Source organism: Triticum aestivum, chromosome 4A, assembly GCF_018294505.1.
Source record: "Triticum aestivum cultivar Chinese Spring chromosome 4A, IWGSC CS RefSeq v2.1, whole genome shotgun sequence".
Lineage (NCBI taxonomy): Eukaryota > Viridiplantae > Streptophyta > Magnoliopsida > Poales > Poaceae > Triticum > Triticum aestivum.
In genome coordinates, this window is record NC_057803.1 from 92,398,483 (window position 1) to 92,405,711 (window position 7,229).

Below are 7,229 nucleotides of genomic sequence, written 5' to 3' on the forward strand. Positions count from 1 at the left end.
TTTCAAATTACTTTTAAATCATATAGAATTAGAAAAAACAATACATATATGGAAGATGCAGATTTTAACTAGCTTTCCAACGCCATCTTATTTGCTCAATTCCGACAAACCATTTGAAAATTGAGTCCAAAATACGATTCACGTTTTCGATTTTGGAAAAAATGGTTTTTTCAAAACTGCTCTTAAACCATAATGATTTTGCAAAAACATTCAATATACTTGAAATATGGTTGTCAAGAGCTTTCCAACGATATATTACACGCCACGTTCCGACAAAAAAATTACAAAAAGTTTTTGAACTAATGACGACGATCTGTTAAACACAACTGAAAGCATCAATTCAACCGCTTCAAAAACATCAGTACAACCACCTGAAATCGTCAGTTCAAAAAGGGTAACAGAATAATATTCTGTTACGCGTAACAGAATAGCCCAGATGTATATATATAGTGCATTTTGGTGACCGAGCTCCATGGAGCCCTTTATTTTTGAAAAATTCAAAATTCAAACTTTTTGACTTCAAAAAATTCTGAAAATAAATATGCAACTATACACGGATGAAATGTATGTGTGTAAAAATTCAAGATGAAATACTTCGAAATACGACCTACACAAAAAAGACAAATTTCTGAACTTTGAGGATGCATAGTAACATGTGTTAGAAAGCCTCAGATTTGTCTTTTTTGCACAGCCTTCATTTCAACGTATTTCGTCCTAAAAATTTACACACATATGTGTTATGCCTCCATGTATATCTGTAATTTTTTTCAGATTTTTTTGAATTGTAAAAATATGAATTTTCATGAATTTTGTGTTTTTCAAAAACCGGCCTCCATGGAGGCCGAGCTCCAAAAGGCATTTTCGTATATATATATATATATATATATATATATATATATACAGCCGGTCTATTCTGATAACACTTCCGCACTGCATGCTCAACGCGAGGGCACTGCACTTTCTTTAACTAAAACACTGCATTACAGAGACTAGTGAACTTCGTGTCGTAAAAAACTGTCCGCAGTGTTTTTTCGGTACTATTTTTTGCTCTACTTTTTTAACCGTTTATCGAAACGAGGCGTATGATATACCGTTGGAAAGCTATGGATTAGGCGCAACTTCACCATGTTGAATACTTTTCGTGGTTCCTCACGGTTTAAGAGCAGTTTTGAAAATGGTGCGGCCCATGACGAGTGGTAGCGAGCGTTTTTTCGCGTTTTTTCTAAACCGCTCGTTGGAATGAAGCAAACGATACACCCTTGGATAGATATCGTCGAGGCGCATATTTTTCATAACTATTATTTTCTCTAATTCGTTACGGTTTAAGAGCAGCTTCAAATTTACTAAATCGTGGAATTCTGTTTTTCAAAAAAAAAATCAAATTTTCGGTAATGTTTCGCTCCAGTTTTCTAACCGTTCGTTGAAACAAGGCGTGTAATATACCATTGAAAAGCTATGGGCAAGGCGCAACTTTCATATGTTGAAATGTTTTTGAGATTCCTTACGGTTTTAAGTTAATTTTGAAAATCGTGCGGCGGATGACGAGTGGCAGCGGCCGTTTTTCGTAAATTTTTTACAAACCGCTGGTCGGAATGATTCAAACGATACGCCTTTGGAAAGATATCGACGAGGCGCAACTTTTTCATGTAGAATACTCTCTCTAATTCTTTACGGTTTAAGAGAAATTTCGAATTTACCGAAATGCGGACACTCTGTTTTCGCGACACCCAAATCACGAAGTGAACTCCATCTGATAGTAAAGAGCACTGCTTCGGATGTAAAAGCGCACTGCATCCAACGGGCAAGCGAAATGCATGATTTCTTTTGTCTTAATTTTCGTTATTCCTTTTTTAGTCGGACACCACATGAGCTGCATCCGACGGCCAAGTGCACCGCAGTTTCTAATCAAGTTGACTGATTCCGAAACACATGATACCTCGTGGGATGAGTGCGGTGCACATCAAAGGGAAAGTAAACCGCGACACAAATCAAAGTGGATCGCATGGCTTTGTTGTTGTTTTTGAACTACTTTTTTAAGAACATGTCCAAAATGAATTACCGAGGCTAGTGTACTGCATCTTTCTTTTTGCAAAATGCTTTTTAAGTTTGCATGGTTGATGTAACTGAACTACATTATTATTTTGTCCTTTTCTTCTTATTTTTAAATGAATACATTTTGACTGCTGAGACGACACAAGTGTACTGCATCAATTTTTTTTTACAAAGTGAGCCATAAACGTTTGTTACAATGAACTGCACTATTTTCTTTAATAAATACAAGGCGCTGATCATATACAGAATGCCACCGGACACAAAACAAGTGTGCTGCATAAGCAAAGTGTTCTTTTTCACTTGACAAAACAAAACAGAGTGAACCGCAAGCATTGTTATCTGCTTCTCTAAATGAACTTCATTTAAATAAGCTAATGTTAAATTTATGTTACTTTTTAAACATATACGTCTGAGCTGAGCTGAATTTGCCGAGGCTAGTGAACTCCATAATTATTTTTCTCTAATCATTGTACGAACAAAATAAACTACAGTCAACTTCTCGTTGATCTCCAGGGGCTGCTGGAACGAAGATGAGGAATGATCTGCGCAGTACAGTCAAATAGGGTCCCAATCTTCTTACAGAACAATCCCTAAAAACTGAAAATAGAAAAGTAGTATGGGAGAAAAAGAAATTACTCCAGCAAAAATACACAAACAGTCAAAAAATTTGAAAGTCCATAAATATTACACATGGAGCTTAACATCCTTTTTCAGTCTAAAGAGATCTCATCAAGCACACCTACTGACACACTCAACCTGCAACTAAATGAATCAAACAAAACACAAAAATCAAATTAGTGTGCATCCAAATTTTATAACTGGCCCACATACTACATAACAGTAACTGTTGTTCGTGCCATTAAGCTTAAATCAGCAGCACCAATTTTGTTTGTCCATAGAAGAATTTTAGTATGAAATCATGAAGAGTTCCATACCCTGATAGTGAAACGTATGAACTCTAGAGAGTAACTAGAAGAGCGGCGACCCTAAACACAATTTGATGTCGGCCAACTCGAAGATCTGCTCAACCTGGTCAGTGAACACCATTACAAGCAGCAACAAGGATGCATACATGGATAAAAAATGGTTCATTATAGCACAAACTAGCAGAATTGCAAAACACTGTACACTAGCACAAGATTTCTTCAGTAAATTCTAGGGAGGATTCCAGAGATCAATGTACTGAATGCTGATACCTGGTTTCAGTGTCTTAAGACTTGAGGTGTTGCAGGCGAGGTTCTAGAAGCCCTCTCGCTCCAATGCATCTGCAACCACTGTGGACCTTCAGCAAAGATGCAAAAGCAAGAGTTAGCATCTAATGCTGAATCACCCAAATAAAAATGCTATCAAATTGGTTCCTCGCAGAGAGCAATCGGCCTATGCAAGTTAACTACACATTCCCGCGGGCCGAACTACATGGCTGCAGCAACTGCACCGCTACTCTACAAGGCAGGATGAGGAGCCCTTTTGCCGCCATTGCTCTGTAGTGTCGGGGCAGCGCGGCGCAACGGCGGCGCGGAGATGCCCCCTAGTAGCGGGCAGAGGAGGTTAGTGTACCAGACGAGATTAATGTACCTGGCCGTTCTTGCAGGAGGCCGCCGGGGTGCGAGGTTGGACAGCCGGGGACCATAGAGGAAAGGATCTCACCGGATCTAGCTCGCCTCCATACCCTGGGTGGACGGGAGGCCGCCATGTCCGAGCAGAGAAGCTCGATCTCGCGAGATCCGGCACTGTCTGTGGGATCCTACACGGGGGGAGCCGCTGACCCGGCGCCCGCACTCAGTGCGCTGCACGCACGCGCCCACCGGACTACACGTGCTCACCGTCCGCACTGCACGGGGCGGTGCTGGTCCGGCGCCCGAACTCAGCGCCCTGCACACACGCGCCCACCGGACTACATGTGCTCACCGCCCGCACTGCGCGGGGGCGGTGCTGATCCGGCGCCTGCACTCAGCGCGCTGCACGCACGCGCCCACTGGACTGCATGTGCTCACCGCCCGCACTATGCGGGGGCTGAGATGGTGCTCCTGCAGAAAAAGAACGAAGAAGGATGGTAGTGGGCAGGTGAGGCCGCGCGCATCATCGGGTCTTGGCCGTCGCCGGCGGCCATTTCATGGCGGAGGCATGGTGGTCTAAGCCACTAGAAGTGGGTGGGGTCCTGTCGGGGTCGTGGTTCGCCGCGGGGTTCCAGCGAGGTCGAGCTTGACGAGTTCGGCCACTGGCGGGGGAGGAGGCCATGGAGAAGGCGTGGGAGGGCAGTGGGCTCAGATCCGTCGGTCGCCGAGGCCTAGGCGGAGGAATAGGGAAGGGGAAGGGCTCGAGCTGGGGTAGGCAGGGTGGTCGGCGGCGCAGCGCTTATGGGCAGCCGACGGTGGATGTGGAGGTGGTACTGGAGGCCGCGGTGGCTGGTGTGTGGGGGTGCGGGAGCACAACGGGGAAGAAGGTGGGGGGGCTGCAAGGATGAACGTGGGTTGTGGGGGGCCATCGAGGAAGAAGGAGAAGGTGGGGGGGGGGGGGGGGGGGGGGCGGGGTCCCCGGCGAGGAAGAAGGTGGGGTGGGGGCGATGGGGAAGAAGGTGGGTGTGGGTGCCCCGGCGGGGAAGAAGGTGGGGGATCGGGGGATTGGGTGCGTGTGTTTGAGGAAGGAAGAAGGTGGGGATGGGCACGGGGTCGGGTGGGTGTTAGCAGAATAAGCGTGGTTGATGTGCAAAATAAGGTCTATAGGGGTGTTATCATAATAGACCCACCCTATATAAAAGAGTTTATGTCCTCTACAACATTTACTTATTGCTAATTCTTCAAGTTGGTTTTTCTGCTAAGTGAATGTGATCGGACCCTTCCCCCTCTATGCTATACTCAACCCAATTTGTTCACAAATTCGTCATGTGTGTTCTATTTGAAACTCGTTCAAAATCTTCACTGTGTCCTTGTCAACTAAAGAATTTGCGAATGGAAAGTTAAAACTTATCTTATCCAAAATTTTGGCTTTGCCGCTCAAACCGTTCTGCATCCCACGATATACTTATCCTTTCACCCACGATCACACAAGATCTCCACCTCTCAGTACGTGGGTGACACATGTCATGCGAATGAGAAGGGTCACGGGCACGTTCGTCCAATTTCTTCGGGCGAACAGTTTTTCGCCGTGGCTATAAATACCCCTCTTCCCCTTCCTCACTTCCTTTACTCCGCTCGACCTCTCTCCAGCTCGAGCTTCTCAAACCCTAGCGTTGCCGCTACTTCATCGTTGCCGGTGAGGAAGAGCTTCACTGCTCGACCTCGTCGCCGTCGTACTCGCTCCGGCCGCGGAAATCTTCACTCCGCCGCCACCGTAGCCGTCTTCCTCCGCCAAGTTAGGGCGTGGAAGATCTGCACTCACGAACTTCACATCTCCACATTCCAATTAGTCATGTTCTTCGTTTAGGGTAATTAAAAGATACTTTTACTGCCCTATGTGATTCTAATGATTTCTACAAAATCCTCATAGGTGTTTTTCTTTATATCTTCACACACTAAAACACCTCACATGTCATATGTTCTTGATTCGTTTCTCTAAGCTTTATTCTTCTTCAAGATTCCTCAAATGTGTGGATTTTCGATCTATACATCTCTAGAACCTAAGACAAAGAACGCTTAGTGAAATTCTTCAAGACTCGTCTGGTCAAATTCCTCAAACTTCTTTTTTTTTTAAACCTTCTGAGAACGCATATGACCTCTCCAAATTCCTCGCAACTATACTCTGTTCACAGGTACTCATGTTTGCTGCTGAATCACTAGGTTCTCATCAACTTAACTCATTTGCAGTGTTCCTCGAAGAAAAGTTGCATACTTCTTCAGAGAATTCCATTGTTCAAATACCTCAACTAAAGGAAATGGCTGATGGAAAGAAGCCACAAAAGGGAGGAAAGAGGCCTGAGGTTAATACTGCTTTTGAAATCCCTGATGACATATACAAGGATTACTGCACTCCTGATGAGGCCAAGTTTGGAAAAGAGGACAAAAATTAGCGCAAGGTGCGCATACAGAGGATAGAGAGGAGATGGGCAAGAGAGTGGAGGGAGTACAAATATGTTACTCCCAAATACATGAAGAAATTCGCACTCAATCCTCCATGCCCAAGACCTCCATTGGCACCTGGCCAAATAGCAGATCCCACTAGCCTCAAGCATGGTGAGGATTATCCTGATGAATGGGCCAAGCGCCAGGCCAAGTTGGCTAGACAAGCCAGAGAAGCAGTGAGGAAATTCAATGAAGACTCTGCTGCTGCTGCTGCCGCTGAGGCCTCTGTCAAGCCTAAGAAGGCCATGTCAAAGAAGCATGCGCACAAGCCAAGTGCTTCGCCTTCAGTGCCCTCAAGGCCAAGTTCCTCAGCAATGCCCTCATGGCCAGAATCTTCAAAGCCCTCAAGGCCAATTCCTCATGCTGCTCCTGCTCCTCCCAAATCCTCAGCTCCTCAAAAGTCCTCAGCAGCTCCTTCAAAGTCCTTAGCTACTCCGGCAAAGTCCTCTGCACCTGTGCATCTTGCTACGTGCCAAAGGACTATAGGCGTCTCAATTGCCTCAAGAGCTTCAGCTAGTTCCTCAGCTGCACCCAATTCTTCAACGGGACCCTCTCCGCTGAAGACAAAGGCCATTGCTGGACGAGGTCCTCGCCCTAGTCCTCAGAAGAAGCAGGTCGCCTTCCAAGTGCCGTCTGAAGAAGACGAAGCTGATGATGAAGAACTTGCTGAGATCATCAGAGATAGGCAAGTCAGGGCCGCTAGAGCCAAAGGCACAAATGTGCTACTACGTTTGGATCCAAGGTTGATCCTCGACTATATTGATCTCTGCCACAAGGACCCAAACACTCCTATGCCTGATTTCAAGTTGACTCCTGGCCAAGGTCACATGCTGACCCATTTCATCCAAGAAGAAAAATGGAAATATGAGAAGGCCAGGCAGATCAAGAAAGCGCAATATAAGAAGGAGAAATTTTTGAAGAACAACGTTGTCACTATGACAACTGATGAACTTGTAAAAATCCAGTCTGAAATCAAAACCCTTAGCGATGACTTCAAGGCCTACTATGCTGATTGGCAAGGAGCCAAAGTCAGATTTCTAAAGATAACTGAACAGTTCACTTCCAATGTTGCAGCCCCAATGCAACAGGAAATTCCTGAGGCTGAAGCATCTGCTTAGC

The 7,229-nt window shown here is 45.2% G+C and overlaps 1 long non-coding RNA gene across 1 annotated transcript; it reads right to left on the reverse strand.

Moving 5' to 3' along the window:
* Positions 1–2,715: 2,715 nt before the first annotated feature.
* On the reverse strand, positions 2,716–4,515 carry LOC123081810 (uncharacterized). The gene is made up of 2 exons (XR_006438797.1): positions 3,628–4,515; positions 2,716–3,334 (listed from the first exon to the last, which is right to left on the reverse strand). It is a non-coding gene; the product is annotated as an uncharacterized lncRNA (long non-coding RNA).
* Between the last annotated feature and the right edge of the window lie 2,714 nt (positions 4,516–7,229).